A 17,458-nucleotide genomic window follows, 5' to 3' on the forward strand; every position below is an offset into this window, starting at 1 on the left:
CTTTGCTCTCGGATAATTTGTGGTTCATTTAGCTTTATTCGTCCATTGATTTTTTTTTACTATCGGGCCCATTAATAATCAATAAAAAAGGATAATATTTAGGCAATCGTTACGGCAATCTAAGAACAAAACTTACATTTCACAGACAGAGAAACTCCTCCACTGTACGCGAGTACTAGGCACATATACATATTATACTACCTACTGGAATTCTCCGTAATTTGAGTTCAATTGCTTCTTTATACTCGTATTTGCCATTGACAAATGCCGTAACACATCCTCGTATCAATGCACTTGGTTTGATTTTATTGAATAGTCTGTGGCATTGTGTTGCAATATGTTTACTCGTACTCCAATGAACATACATACATAAATGTTTGCATTTAAACTTCTGTTGTAGTTCAATGACGTTTAATCGTTTGAAAATTGATTTGAAATCGTTTGCAAAGTGGTCGTTAACATTTCAAAGAAGGTTGTGTTTGTACAATTCGGTTCATTTGTCAACCAAGTCAAATTAAAGGCATTTAAATTTGTTGCACGTCCCCACTTGAGGAGGAACAGTGGTATAAATTTCTGCATACACTTTATTTAGACATTTATAGTATACATCGAAGTAATTTTGATTATTATTTGTAATTTAATTAACTTAACTTAATTATGCTGCACAGAGTATAATAGTTTTGTCCACCTAACGATTGTTGTTTGAAAATCGATAAAGGGTTTAACTAAGCCACAATATATTCTATGAAACTGAAATTGCGTACAGAAGATCACAACAGGGAGGGGGATATTTGGATGTAAGTGGGTGTGACAGCTAACCATACCCCAAACCCCAGAACACTTTATAATAACACTTAAATACATAAAAAATCTTGTAAAGTAAAATGTTGCTGGATATCGATAATTTTCGGCATTTCCCACCTCCAAATTACTCACATATGCACGTGTATGTATAAACCGCCCTTCCTTTATTTTATTTTAAAAATGTGTTATAACATCAGACAATTTGCCAGATGGCAAAGAACAACTACAATATGTTAAAAAAATGGTAGCAAAAATGACATACAATCATTAACCAAGCGCAAAAAGAGCAAGTAAACTCAGAAGATTGACAACACTTCGAGGTGGCACGCACCTGCCAGAGCTAGTCTCGTCGACGTCTGACACCATCAATGACACATGTACCAACAGCTTTAACTGTGTCTCCATACGAGTGTTTGAGTGCCAATATTTATTTTTCTGCGTTGTTGTCGAAGTTTTTATCTGTTATTGTTATTGATATATATTTCTTTTATATTCTCCAGGTATTTGGATTTTTGCGGCAATTTTTTGCTTGTCAACACATCATACATTTAGCTGTCACCACGTCGACATGTCTGGCAGTCGATTACCGTTCTGATGTCATGACCAGATACCACCTGCGTAAATATGAAGTACCCAGCAAGCAATTTTCGAGAAGATTTCATCACGTAATGAAAAAATTATACTGGATGAAAAGCATAGATCAGTACTTAGAGGCAACAAAAAGACTATATGGAACTTAAGGAATCAAATAGCCACGGATTTTATCTATCCCAGCAACAACAACATTTGCCCACAAGTTAAAGAATAATTCTAAAATTATCTCAAACAAAACATGGTCCGAGTTTATGTTTTCCTAACCAAAGAAGAGCTGCCAAATTATGCAGCACAAGAAAAAAAAGTTAATTATGTGGACATAAAGGCCTGCGACAACATACCACCAAACCAAAGTACCGCATTTACGGTCTAAATTCATAAATCTATAACATTTAAGTTCGTACCTATTTGAACCAGATACCAGATTTGAAAAAGCTTTAATTTCTGTCAAATTATGGATATACTGTTTTGCATAGAAATTTCGAAATAAAATTTTCGGTTTACACAAGCCGCAATAACATCCTTCCGCTTATCCGCCGAGACAAGTGTCCTTTATTTTCAGCAGATACTTCAATAGATCAGCTCTACTTAAACTACTTTACCCTGCTCAATTGCTTCATCCCATTGAAGCTCTTCAATGGCTTATGAGTAGCTATTAGGTGGATTCGGTGGAAATTTGTCACACACGAAACTGTTATAAGCTTATGAAGTATACAAATGCTGTAGCATTACGCATACAACCATACATAAATAAACATATTGGTTTGTGCTGCCAAATTATTATTTTGGCATAAATATTGCTTGTTCTGTTAGTGACAAATAAGAATTAGATTAAATATTGACGCAAATGTCCCCGTCTTCTTCTTGACTGGCGTAGACAGCGCTTACGCGGTTATAGCCGAGTCCAAAACAGCGCGCCACGTATCCCTCCTTCTGGTAGTTTGGCGCCAATTGGTTATTCCAAGCGAAGCCAGGTCCCTCTCCACCTGGTCCTTCCATCGGAGTGGAGGTCTCCCTCTTCCTCGGCTTCCACCAGCGGGTACTGCATCGAACACTTTCAGAGCTGGAGCACTTTCATCCATTCGAACAACATGACCTAGCCAGCGTAGCCGCTGTTTTTTTATTCGCTGGACTATGTCTATGTTGTCGAATATCACATACAGCTCATCGTTCCATCGTCTGCGGTATTCGCCGTTGCCAATTCTTAAGGAACCATAAATCTTCCGCAAAACCTTACTCTCGAAAACTCTTAGTGCCGTCTCATCGGATGTTGACATCGTCCACGCTTCTGCACCGTAAAGTAGGACGGGAATGATGAGAGACTTGTAGAGTTTGGTTTTTGTTCGTCGAGAGAGGACTTTACTTTTCAATTGCCTACTTAGTTCATGTCCCCATACCGTAACAAACTATACGGATCTCTCAGTAAATTTTGGATGATCTTGAGTGAGTTAAATGAGTGCAATTAAATTTATGTTCTATTACAGGTTTAAAACTTATCTCATCTATATGGGATGTAATTATTCGCAATTAGCGCGAAAACCCCTGAAAACAAATAACTAGATAACTCTCGAACAAAAAATCGAAACAAATTCTACAAAACGTTATCGAGTTTATGAACTATATTTTTGTGACAAAACTGAGCTTTGATTTGGCGTAACACTTCTTGTCCAGTAATATTTAATTTCTTCAAAGTCCAGCTTATGTTTCCTGTATCTGAGTAATTTTAAACCCGTTTAAAATTGGTGAAAGCTAAAACACTTAACTTATTGTCACGCTTTTGTGCATCGCCGGTATTTTGATAGCTTGTAAAATGCACAACAAAAGAAGCGTTTATAATAAATAGGAAACTAACGCTAAATTTACATAGCTATCAAGCAACATATGCATAATGCGACAACAATAAAATAGCAAAAAGCTACACTTAACATGTATGAGCAAATGCTTTCAAGTGCACGTCATCTCAAATTTATACAAAGCTTTATACTAAATAACTATCTGAAGAATAGTAAGATATTCCAGGCATGCAAATATGTATGCACAAGACAGAAGTGTAAGTAGAAAGTAAGCACACTTGTAATGGAACAGCCGAAGGAGAGAGTTACTGATTTAAGACTTTATGTTACATTACTCATATGAAAGATTTCTCACATATACTAATATTACTGGATATGGTTGGATATGACTTTTGTGAAAACGAGTTATGGCATAAACATAAGCCAGTTTTATTCTGACGATCTTTGCATAAAACTCATGAAAGGTGACTGGATGGAATATACGAGTACCTCATTGCAATAATAATCTCAACTTTAAATACACAAATTAATGTTTATAAACTAAAACACCTCTGTCTCTGACCTCTGTCTTGTAATCCGAATTATTTCAGAGTTTGTGCAGACTCGATATTTCACAAGTTCTTAAAATATATTAGACACAACGGCTATCTATCACTACAGTAGTTCCCAGTTATTAATAAGTTACAAGCTGGTAAAATGTGGACGATGATGGTATATTGGTTTTGATTTAAGACTTTCCATATATAACCTTTTTATTCCAATAAAACATAAATGGAAGTGTGGAATAGAAGACAAATCGTCATTCTTTGTATCTTACTGAATAATAACACTTTTGGCCTAATATGGATGAGTATATTTCTTATTAGTCAGATGTTACCTCAATTGATTTTTTTTATTTCCATCCTCATAAAAAATGATTTTACACAAAAAAATCATTACTCGATCCTTGCGTTAAAAACTATTATGGCTATCACAAAGTATAAATTGTTCAATGTTGGTTGAGGTTTTAAACCAATATGATAAAAAATTGTATGTTCAAACTTTTTGACTCCCTCATACTATAATAGTTGGAAACTGTATAAGAAGAAAGTAGAATATGTTGTTCACTTATTCTAGGTTAAATTCAACTAATATATGGAAAACAGCTTGAATATAACTTAGCTATACAGCTCGATGCACTGTAGCCACATTAAATTTCCAACTATAGCATTTTCCTATAGGGTATCTACTACGTGCGTAGACCCGCATACATATGAGTAATGTGCTAGAATGTGCAAAATCGCAAACCATGGAGCAAACTCGAGCTTAAAATCCCATACATATGTATATATGTGGGTGAGAAAAATATAAAGTAATGCGGATATTTGTACATATTATATTATATAAATATGTTAGTATAGTAGTAAACATTTCTTAACATAAAAATGTCTGCATATTCTGCATTTATTTCCTTCGTTTTCATTTGAATGTCAAGGTGTAGGCAAACATAAGCATGCAAAGGCACATTCTACATTCTTTCACGGCAAAAACTGACTGAAATTATATGCAATTCACACGCCTTTTCTGTTGTGTACAAACATATAGATCTTTGTGGATAGTTAAGTGCTCAGCATTGTACACCAAGCGTTGGATCGAGTTTTGTTTGTTTATTTGAAGAATCATTGCAATTGAAGAAGCAGCCCATTCGCTTACAACCGGTATTGTGTGGGAATTGCGAATAAAAGTGTGTAATAGGGAATAAAGTGAAATAAGTATGGTGGTAAATACATAAGCTTGAAATATGTACGACTACCTTAGCCGAGTGGGTTGAGCGCCCACAGCCACCTAGTCATTGGGAAAGTATTTTTTAGTAACTAACGGTTTGGAAATAAAAATTGCCTCTGCTCAAAACTAAATCTGCGGGGTCTTGAAACTTGTCAAGTCATGTCCATATACAGGGTGCCTGAAGAATTTTGCTACGCTACTTAAGAAACTCAAATAATTTTTTTTTTTCAGTGGATGGAATTAATTTTTCTTTTATTCATATTAAAGCTCATTCAATTTTATTAAATATAGCTTAATTAGTTTTAAAAATAATGGAATTTAAATGCCTCCCTGCTCGTTGATGCATGTGCGGCATCTTACCTTTTTTTCTTTTATATGGCAGCAGCTACTGCAGCGATTGTTTCCTCCGTCCGAAAGGGGTTTCGATGGTAAGGTCTTCTGTTGACTGTCCCATGCTCGGCAAAATTGTTTACAAATCTCATTATGGTCCATCTGCTCGGAGGATTGCCGAAACTTCTTTGAAACGAAACTACGGACTCCAGTGCGTGATAGCGGAGGACAATCCAAATTCTTGTTTCAGTGTCTCAGTTATCCATTTTTGTTAAATGTAAAAGTCAATCTGCAAAATAAAAAAAAAATTAACCAGATTCATTAAATAGAAAAAAAGTTATTTAATTTTTTTTTTTGGTAGCGCCTTTCATCAGCCACCCTGTACGATAATAGAATAAGTAATTCTTCTTTTTCTTCTTCTTAGCAACTATCTTCTCACAATCTTTAATAAATTTGTTTCACTTTTCATCCAGAAGCTTAAAGCTACTCAAGAAACCATGACTTGACAGGCTTATGACATGAAAGACCGCGCTTTATCCAGCTCTAATTTGCCTATAACTTCTTCGAAACCATCTTGCATTTATATTTAATATTCTTATAAGTCAAAAGAAAATCTGGTGAAAACTTTTGCTAGTCATTCTATCATCGGTAATTCAATTCCATAAATTAATTAGACCCACGCTGTGTCAAGACCATAGTGAATTAGTCCAAAAGTACTCACAATATTTCAAAAAATGCTTTATCATTCATTACTTTGATAAAAAGAGAAGAAAAGGGTAATTATTATTTTACAAAACTACTACAAAGACAATAACATACCCATTCATATATTAAAAACATAATATGAAATAACAAAACATGGATATATATTAATGTGCTATTTAGTAATTGCTAACTCACGTTGTTCCATTTCGATTCTTCTTTGGCAGGCTTCTTCAGGTAGCTCGTAGCGTTTGTGGGACTTTTTATTGTTTGGAACACTTCTAAACACTCCTAAAGTGCTCGAAAAAATTAAAGTGCTGGCTTTAAGCCTATGTATGGGTATGGTAGGCGGCTTATTGTGATTTTTTTGCTTCATGTTATTAGCTTCTTAATTTCTATTATTCTTACAAATTAGCTTATAGCATTAATTTCTTCGTACTGAACTTTTTTTTTGTTGGATTCATAAATAATATGAACAAATATGACGAATTCCGTCAAGTCATTGCTTGATGGAGTAATTACAATATGGACTCCTGTGGAAGCTTATCTTAATTCTTTAGATTGTTTCTTTGAATTAATATTCCTTTTGTTACTCATAATAATAAACCAAAATCAAATTATGTTTTTTAAGTACATCAATACATTATGTAATGTTCTACCATTCTATTGTCTTACCAGGGCCTATCTATCTCTCTCTCTAACAAAAAAGAGAAATAAATAATTTTCGAGTTTCATAAAGCTTTAAAGACTTAACAACAAACGTGTTAAAAAGAAACTCAGGAGGAAAATGAGACCATGAAATTGGTTATTATTTGACATACTGTTTCTCTATCTAAAATGTCTTAAAACTGGGTCTCTTTGTTCTTATAAATTGGAATATTGTCAAAATATTCCTTTATAAGATTGGAATTAAAAGACCCTATGGGAGTTTTTGCTCAAAGTAATCGATGACATTGGAGGCTCAAGAATATCTATATTGAAAATTAATTTAGAGTAATCATGGACATTATAAATATGTCCACATATAAGCTATATATATTGCAAAAGATTCAAAGTCTTGTAGATATAATAAAAATAAATAGTTCAGGATGGAGTCATATGTAGAAGTTCAAGTAAGTGAGGAAAGTTTCTGACTGCCATTCACTTGGGAGTGGCCAGGAACGATTCTTTTACATGTGGCTCAAGCAGCTCACAACTTCCGGTCTTAGACCAAGTATCCTCTGGGTAGCCAACAGACATCCGTCTGGAAGCGAGCTAAAGTGAGAAGGCGAATCCCGCTTATGCGGTTGTGCGTAGGGCTTGGGACCCACCACATAAAAACGAATAACCAGTGAATAAGAAACACAGGCCTCGGATGAGAAACCCCCCTTTTGATGACGACCACGGCAAACGTATAAAGGACTATGATTTAAGGGCATGCACCTGGAATGTCCGGACCCTTAATTGGGAAGGTGCCTCTGCCCAGCTGATTGATGTCCTCGTAAGAGTAAAGGCTGACATCACCGCAATCCAAGAAATGCGATGGACGGGACAAGGACGGAAGAAGGTGGGTCCTTGTGACATCTACTACAGCGGCCATATAAAGGAGCGCAAATTCGGTGTGGGATTCGTGGTGGGAGAGAGACTCCGTCGTCGAGTCCTGGCATTCACTCCGGTGGATGAACGTCTAGCCACAATCCGCATCAAAGCGAGGTTCTTCAACATATCGCTGATTTGCGCCCACGCCCCGACGGAAGAGAAGGACGATGTGACCAAAGATACCTTCTATGAGCGCCTAGAACGTACCTATGAGCGCTGCCCCCGCCACGATGTCAAAATCGTGCTTGGCGATTTCAACGCTAGGGTGGGTAAAGAAGGTGTCTTTGGCACAACAGTCGGAAAATTCAGCCTCCATGACGAAACATCACCAAACGGTCTGAGGCTGATCGACTTCGCCGGGGCCCGAAATATGGTCATCTGTAGCACTAGATTCCAGCATAAGAAAATCCATCAAGCTACTTGGCTGTCCCCGGATCGAATCACTCGCAACCAGATCGATCATGTTGTGATAGATGGACGACATGTCTCCAGTGTTTTTGATGTGCGTACGCTTCGTGGTCCCAACATCGACTCGGACCACTATCTTGTAGCAGCTAAGATACGCACCCGCCTCTGTGTAGAAAAGCGCACACGTCAACAAACACAAGGAAGGTTCGACATCGAGAAGCTGCAATCACAACCGACAGCCGAACGATTTTCTACTCGACTTGCACTCCTGCTCTCTGAGAGCACTCATCAGCATCTCGGTATAAGGGAGCTGTGGGACGGCATATCAAACTCCTTACGTACAGCTGCAACCGAAACCATTGGCTTTCGGAAAAGCCCAAAAAACAGCTGGTATGATGAGGATTGTCGTCTCGCAGTGGAGAGAAAACAGACTGCCTACCTCGCAATGTTGCGATCGACCGCAACACGAGCGGGATGGGAAAGATACCGAGAGCTGAAGAGGGAAGCGAGACGCATTTGCAGAAAAAGAAAGAAAGGGGCAGAAATGCGTGAGTATGAAGAGCTTGACAAGCTGGCCGACAGGGGTAATGCTCGAAAATTTTACGAAAAGATCCGGCGACTAACTGAAGGTTTCAAGACCGGAGCACACTCCTGTAGGACCCCCAGCGGTGATCTAGTGGTTGATGACCAGAGTATACTGTGTTTGTGGAGGGAACACTTCTCCAGCCTGCTGAATGGCAGTGAAAGTACAACACCAGGAGATGGCGAACCCGATTCCCCAATCGACGACGATGGAACAGATGTTCCATTGCCCGACCGTGAAGAAATTAGAATAGCAATTACCCGCTTGAAGAACAACAAGGCGGCGGGGGCCGATGGATTGCCGGCCGAGCTATTCAAATACGGCGGCGAAGAGCTGATAAGGTGCATGCATCAGCTTCTTTGCGAAATATGGTCGGAAGAAAGCATGCCCGACGATTGGAATCTCAGTGTACTCTGCCCAATCCACAAAAAGGGAGACCCCACAATCTGCGCCAACTATCGTGGGATAAGCCTCCTTAACATCGCTTATAAGGTTCTATCGAGCGTACTGTGTGAAAGACTAAAGCCCACCGTCAACAAACTGATTGGACCTTATCAGTGTGGCTTTAGACCTGGAAAATCAACAACTGACCAGATATTCACCATGCGCCAAATCTTGGAGAAGACCCGTGAAAAAAGGATCGACACACACCATCTATTTGTCGACTTTAAAGCTGCTTTCGACAGCACGAAAAGGAGCTGCCTTTATGCCGCGATGTCTGAATTTGGTATCCCCACAAAACTAATACGGCTGTGTAAGTTGACGTTGAGCAACACCAAAAGCTCCGTCAGGATCGGGAAGATCCTCTCCGAGCCGTTCGATACCAAACGAGGTTTCAGACAAGGTGACTCGCTATCGTGCGACTTCTTTAACTTGATGCTGGAGAAAATTATAAGAGCTGCAGAGCTAAATAGAGAAGGTACAATCTTCTACAAGAGTGTACAGCTCCTGGCGTACGCCGATGATATTGATATCATCGGAAACAACACCCGCGCCGTTAGTTCTGCTTTTTCCCGCCTGGATAAGGAAGCGAAGCGAATGGGTCTGGTGGTGAACGAGGACAAGACGAAATATCTCCTGTCATCAAACAAACAGTCAGCGCATTCGCGTCTTGGCTCCCACGTCACTGTTGACAGTCATAACTTTGAAGTTGTAGATAATTTCGTATACCTAGGAACCAACATTAATACCGATAATAATGTCAGCCTTGAAATCCAACGCAGAATCACTCTTGCCAACAGGTGCTACTATGGACTGAGTAGGCAATTGAAAAGTAAAAGTAAAGAAGAGTTCATCTTACTTACATACATATATTTCAGTACCAGTCCCCATCTGTAGTAATTTGGAAGAATCTTATTATTCACACTTCAGTCGTAATTTAGTAAAACTAAACACTTTACGAAAATTTACTGTCATCCTCGGAGTTCAGTCTTTGCCATTTCATGCAAATAAACTTAACTCTAAAACTTATTGCCATCGAGCCAAAATGTCGCGATTGCTGATATTCTACTGTTGATTACTTGGCTTTTGTATTGGAGCGACACCTTACATAAACACTCACACCCCCTTTAGTTTACAATCGCCTGGGAAAATCTTAAATAAGACTAATGTTCGAAATTAAATGGCAACTTAGTTTGCGCTTAGAGTCAAGTTACTGCACTAAAGACAAGAAGAGAGAATAATTAACGATATTGCCGTGCAACGTTGAAATTACAACGCGCTCCTTTCGCCTTCCACCGAAGCTCATATTGCACGATTTCCCTTTCCTATAGCTATAAAATAGTTAAGAAAATACTGACTTAGAGCTGGTGAATGGGGAGAGTAAGAAAGAGGAGTGCAGTTAGAAAAACATGTAAGTGCTTTTTGATATTCAAAGCAAATGCAATAGAAGAAACGTGGGGCATTTAACTAATGAGTTTATAATGAATTGATTAAAAATTGCTCGTACTCCTTGGTGTATAATGTTCTTTAAGAGGGTGAACACTTAATACACCTATATAGAACGTATATATGTATGTACGAATTTCTACATTTATATTTTGAAAATATGTAATGTAGTACTAAATGCATACGTATATATGTATAGCTCAAGCACTTAAATATTTCAATATTATTTTTTCCAGTTGCTGTGTTCCATTTCAACTTTTATACTCATTTTCCGTTGCTGAGTTTGGCTTTGTCAAAACGAGTGCTACCATCAATATCAATCCTGCTTTCTGCTCTGCTCATTCAACAAACTGCACGTGCCATAGAGAGTGGTGAATCATTGCAATTGCCTAACTCATTGACCCATTTCTTTGGCATGTACATATTATATGTATTTATGGGTGCCGGTTCTCCGCAGACTGGGGTTAGAATCTTGAGTTAAGACTTCGGCAGCTCTGCAGTGAGTTCAGTTCTATGTGGTGCGTCCTACATTTCTGACGCTTTTTCCACAACTTACTAAAGCTTGCTCTGCTGGCGTTCCTTCCATCATCCTTTTGACGCATTTCAACTGTTTTATTTTAATACAAATATTTAATTTTGTTGGCTAAGTCGATTTGTTATCCGCCAAGAGGCATTATGTACCCGCATACGTACGTATACATGTTAATACTGTATATTCGCATGACAAGGAAAACCGGCCACCAGCCACAGTTAGTTGCCTTGGCCAGACCGTTCTGGCTCCGACACACATTTTCCTAGTCCGCATTTCTTCAAACGGAATTGTGTATTCGGGTTGTTGCCGTTGACGATGTCATTAACATTGTCTCTCTCCAAGAGCATTTAGTTTTTCTTGCTGCTGCACTTTGTTGAAGTACTCATATCTGTGTCAAACACCCTCAGAGATGAGTAATCATGTGGATGACAGTTCATATTTAATTGTTTTCTGTCAGTTACTAAGAGATGCATTTTAATCACAGTTTTGCAAACAAAATTCTAATTTTAGAACTCACCGATTGATAGACTCTTCCTCAAGACCTTTCGAAAGGAAAATTGTAAACTGTCTTTCTTACAACAGTTTATTCTTCTTTATTAAAATCTATGAGCCATACCTAAATCGAGGAAGAACCTAAAATTACTAGGACAGAAGAAATTTCTGAAGCAAAATAAAGTTCTCATTGAAGCAATATTTCATAAACAATGAGAAAATTACTCAAACTAAAGTAAATGAATGCAGTGCTGTACACTGGCGAATATATGGTAACTGCTTAATTCACAAACTCATTTGCATCTTTCATGCAAAGTTTGCATTGAATATTACATTGAGATCATCACTGCTACCTCTCACCTCACTGGCCTATTTACCTAAACGTGTCACATTTCTTCATTATTTATCCTCATTTCCTTTTATATATTTCTCACATTAGTATTTCAGCTCATTAGTAAAAACATGCGAATGGTAAGTGGAACTGAAATTCTCTACCCGCTCTCTCGGAATCTCCTGCGATGCATTTTCGCAATATTGATGGAGATTTTCAATAGCAAATGATTTTCACTTGCCATAAACTCGTATTTACTTTCCAATTGACTTTTCATTTCAACTATAATTACGTTTCACATTTTATGTCGTGCTCTACGACGTTTACCTCATTAGGCTTGAAGGAAACCAAAAGCACAACAGTCGTGGTGATTATGTATGGCTTTCGTCAAGCAACTAGTTGCCTACAATAAGTATTTATCAACAATAAAAGCAACAACACATCGCTAAGACTTATACCGACTTATTATATTGTCAACTTTTGATGTGAGTTCCAACAGCGCTTTCGGTGGTCATGCGTTTAGTTATATATGTTTGTAACGCTGAATGAAGATGGCTATATGTAAAAGAAATTATAAGGTGGACCTCATGTAGAATTCATCGAAATTGGAAGTAAGGTCTTAGATGAAATTTTTGTTATTCGGCGGCAAGTAATTAAACTACATTTATATCCCTGTTCTTATTGCGACTGTTCTGTTCTTCCTTTGATTCCACGTTTCCATAGGTCTTTACATAATATATTGCCACCTGATAAACTCATCTCATTTTTTTTACTTAAATTATTTTCCGTTTTTAATATCTTATTGGTTTTAGGCCTTTAAATCCTTAATTTTTTTCTCGGAGGTTTTAGTTGATGTTACTAAGTTGTTTCGTACTTGGGTTATTTTATTTTATTTTTTTTTTCATATGTATCTCTCAGGTTATTCAGTTTGTAGGGTGTAAATAACGGTGACTTTAGACTCGCAGAAACGGATTTCAGAAATCATAAACCACCTCACCTGGAGAACATGTTTACTGTGTACTCACATTAAATCTATACATATAGAAATGAAATATTCAATTGCTCACTACGGGTATTTGCCCAATTTGAACTTCGATGAAAGCATCAACTTCAACACTCATCTCTAGCGTAAAAAGATTAGAGACCGTTTTCCACCGAGAAAATCCAAATTATCTAAGTAAATCCGGACTTAGCATAGCATTGTATTGGAGCCACAAATACTGGGCAACGTACATACACATGCCCCGATGGCTTCAAAGCTGCATTGCCTGGTGCATTAAAGATATTTTCGAGGCCACCGTCAAAACAGTGTCGAAGTGCAGAAGAAAACGACCAACCACAAAATCATGATACGCTGCTGATGACTTGTACACAACATGAAAATCCACTTCGTCTGCTGGTGCATGCCACCAAAGCAACAGCAAGCCGCAGAAAATTCGGAGCTCGAAACGGAGAAAAATCAATTCAATCTAACTGGATTTGAGTCACGCAGCTGAGGTGAAGTGCTGTAGGAAATGAAAATCTGTGCACGTTAGAGCTGCATGCTGCAACAAGTTATACTTGCGGCACTGAAATTCCGCTGTTTTAGTGGAATTATGAGAGATGGGCAAATAGGGGCACTAAATTGCCAACGAAATTCCTAGTTCAACCGCATCATTGGCAAGAAGAAGCTTCGGTCAGCGTGCAACTACAGAGAGAAAGTCATGTCAACGGCACTCAGTTTAGTTGCGCAGCAAAATCTGGCTTTAAGGCAATGTGCCGTCCATGGGTCAATAAGGATTTATGCCCCAGACTAAACGTCTTAGTACTGCTGCTCCGTGTCCATGCTCAGGTCTTCTTGATTGGCGGTTGTGTGTTTGTTTTGCACTTTGTTGCAAGCGCTTTATTATTTTTTTTGAAGTCGTGCAATATTTGATGTAATTAGTTGGAGTCGCAAGCGAAAATTTGGCGATAAATAAATTGTAAATTTATTTCTAAAGACTTTATTATTCCTAATTATTGTTTGCTCCGCAAGTAACCTAAACAAGAAATAATTTATTAAGAGAATCGGAACATGTAACACCTTTAAGTTCGAAATAATTTCTTCCTGTGTATTAAAATTATGGCATGTATTTTTCGGCGGTCTAACTGATTTTCTATTAATAAAAGCCATGAGTTTCACTATTTACAAAAGTTAACTGATTACTGGCTAAATTAATGAAAATGCACACATTTTAATAGAAATTGTGCATAGAGCGGCTCACCTAGTTAATGTTCTTTCAAGCATTCCATTAGTCACGGTTCGTTATGGATATAGCCAGGCATGGATCTGGGTTCCACTAATCTATACTTTTGTTTAGAGATACGTTAATCGTTTCACACATTATACTTTTTGTTGTTGGGGAATTTATTTAATTAAATTTCTGTTTTTTGTCCTTATTAGAGTCTTCTTATCTTTTCATAAATTTCATTCTAATACATTATATGATCAATAATCAAAAGTGCACTCTTTGATCTTATTTGTATTTCTTAATATGTATTGCTTTTTTACTTCGACTTCTTAAAGTGTTCCTTCGTAAATAGTTATTACTCCGAATACATATGAGGTTAAGTAGACGTGATTATCTTGTGAACCCTTCATCACACATAAAGGTTTTTAAAACCAAACGAATCAGGATTTACAATTAATTACAGGCAAGTAATTAATTTTTCAAGAATCATCGGACAACCAAGGTAAAATTTTAAAATCTTTAAGCCGCCTACAAATGCAGTAATTGAAGGAAATCATTCAAGAAACACTGGAATAATGATGGAGAACCCAAATATAATAGCCATAAGGTTGGTACAGATATTAATATATGAACGAGTCTTCTTTCGATGCGATGGGACTATGAATTCAATATAGTATAAGTACCCTCTCTGGCTTGAAAAAGTTAGTCGGCGGGTAGATATCCCATTAAAAAAATAAATGTCCAACACAAGCGCTTACATTGACAGCTGATATGAAGTACTAACCATATTAATGGTTAATTATGAGAAACAAAATATTTCCTACTGAGCATCTTGTTAATTTTTCTTTGCGTAAGGATTTTCAGTTTCCCATTCAGGCGATTATACGAATGGAAGTGGAAAAATATCTTTAGAAAGACTTTTGATGTGCAAAGGAAACTTCTTGACAAAGATGTTGTAAGCGGACGCATACCGTTTGACGGAACAATGTAAGCAACGGATGCCTACAGTTAGTAACACTAAAAAAGCAAACTCACACAAAGACACCCTTTTTTATCAAACCAACAGAAAATTTATGGAAAATATTATTATCGCCAAAAAAGGTGCGCCATGTATTAAACACAAGAAGGACGTTAACTTCTTATCTTCCAACTAGTAATCATTGGAGTTTCCCTGTTTTCTCCAGCAGCTTAAAAAGGAATTATGCACAAAAGTGGACTCGCTGCCATTTTGTAATGTAGTAGCTTCAAGATTCAAGATTCAAGTTTTTATTATTATTTTTTTGTCCTTTTTTCGTAGTTCTAACTTTATTAACCGGCAGCGAATTTCATTTTATTTTATTCCAACTTCACCCACGTCTTCATCTTCTTCGTAATTTTCATCAACACCCTCGCAGCGAACACATACATTCAACGCGAATTTCCTAAATTATTCGATATGACTTTGCAATGGTTTCTCTGCTTGTTGTAGTTTCTATTCACTACTTTGTTTTAAATGAGTCAAGAAATTTTCGAAGAAGATGTAACTACCGGGGAGAAGGGTAATCTTACAACTAATTATGCAAAGGAAATTGTTTGGAAAGAGTCAAGTGAATTGAAGTTTTGCGGGTAAATAAATTTATGATAGTGCACGGAGGCGAGCAGTATCAGTATCAGTATCAGTTGAGGGGCGCGGATAAGAAGTGGCTGGTTAAGCCAACTCATACAAAGTATTACGGGCAAGTTTTTCATTATAGATTAAAAATGAATGAGCATGGAATATTGTAACTCAACTTAAAACACGGTTCATTTTGTGCACACAGTAATATATATGCATTTAGTTAGCTAGGGATTAGTTTTAAGAATTTCAGTAGAAAGAAGATGGGTAGCAACAGAATGTCCTATTAGTTTGCTGAAGTTTAATTGTGTGACAGTAAGCGATAGGAAATGATGATGGACGATTCCCACGGCAGTAATTGCTATGTAATCAGAATGTTACCATTATGTGTTTTAGGTAGATTTGTTACCAGAAATACACTGTTTCAAGCTTTCAAAGTTTAATTGCGGATCAAATATTGGATCAAGAATATATAGTTAGATATTATGAAATCTTTTAATACAGAATAAATTAAATGTTTTTTTGTGTGAAACACTATGTTTCTTCATTTATTTTACTTTTTTTGTGTTTGTTCCTCCTTGCAACTATTCGACGTTTGTTTTTCATCTCAAACACAAATATTTACAATATAAATGTAATGGCAGAAAATAAAAATGTGTGCCCAAAAATTATAAAAATAACTGCATTGGTTCTAGCATTTATATTGTTAGTCAAAACATTTCTTTGTTTTCTTTTGTCATTTGTCATACTCGAAGAACCGCCTGAGGACTGGCCACAAAGGCTTAAAGGTAACTATTTGTAGCTTTTTCATAAAAAATTGCACGCAAATATCTTAAAAAAAATCTCGAATTTCGTTCTTATAACCACTTTCAGATGACTGCCATCCCAAATGGTATAGTTGAATCTCACTAATTCTGAACGCAGTTGGTGTTGTGGTCTATTCTTATATGTATTTTGGTATTCTATATGTACTGCCATACAAATATGTAGTCGCTACTGCAACAATAACAATTTACTCACATATTCCACTCTTTAGACACACAAATTTAACCTCTTGGTGGGACTTATTGGGGTAACTGCTTACCTCATAGTTTCCGTAACAGCTCACATAATACTGTGGATAGAACAAACAAGGCCACATACGATGATGCAATTAAATTGGATGGGAACCGGTGAGTGATATTATTTGTGAATTATTCGCAGTGAATTAATACCCAGTTTTTCATATTTCAGCTTTGTCCGTCGTTTGCAGTCCATTATCCTACATTCACTATCGAAGAATTATTTTCGATGAGCGAATGCAAGAAATGGAGGAGAGCAAATCAGCAGAAAGTAAGCAGAATGTCGAATAATTGTTCTAATAAATTTCAATAAATTACATTTTAATATATTATTGGAAGAAATTACATATTTTTAAATTATTAAGAGCTTGAGGACTTGTACTAAGATATTTTAAGTATTTTCCGAGTTCTGGTTGGTACTCTTTGTCGTACAATTAAGAATCGGATATTATCGACCTATTTAAGTACCAAGTTGTGAGTACTTTTGGCACTTGGAGCAAACAAAGACTGATGCCTATGAAATTATACCAGAACTTTTTATATTCCATATAGAAGAATACATCAAATTCTTTTACTGAAATATTTCGGTGAAAGTCGAACAAAATTGTGTCGAAGAGAAAAGTTCTAAAGAAAGATTAAGCTTTGAAATAATTGGTGCGACATCTTGATCTCTTTCTGATACTTTTTCATTTAGAAACCGAGCCTAAATGTATATAGAACAGTTAAGTACCACCCTAATGTTCAACTCAAACCATTTTGAAATATTAAACCCAGTAAGTATGTCAAAGTTGTTTG

General features: G+C 36.8%; 1 long non-coding RNA gene across 1 annotated transcript; it reads left to right on the forward strand.

The window, feature by feature from the left end:
- Positions 1 to 16,182: 16,182 nt before the first annotated feature.
- On the forward strand, positions 16,183 to 16,983 carry LOC105219034 (uncharacterized). Its single transcript, XR_003752954.2, has 4 exons — positions 16,183 to 16,390; positions 16,476 to 16,570; positions 16,639 to 16,774; positions 16,836 to 16,983. It is a non-coding gene; the product is annotated as an uncharacterized LOC105219034 (long non-coding RNA).
- The last annotated feature ends 475 nt before the right edge of the window (positions 16,984 to 17,458 follow it).

This window comes from Zeugodacus cucurbitae, chromosome 6, assembly GCF_028554725.1.
Source record: "Zeugodacus cucurbitae isolate PBARC_wt_2022May chromosome 6, idZeuCucr1.2, whole genome shotgun sequence".
Lineage (NCBI taxonomy): Eukaryota > Metazoa > Arthropoda > Insecta > Diptera > Tephritidae > Zeugodacus > Zeugodacus cucurbitae.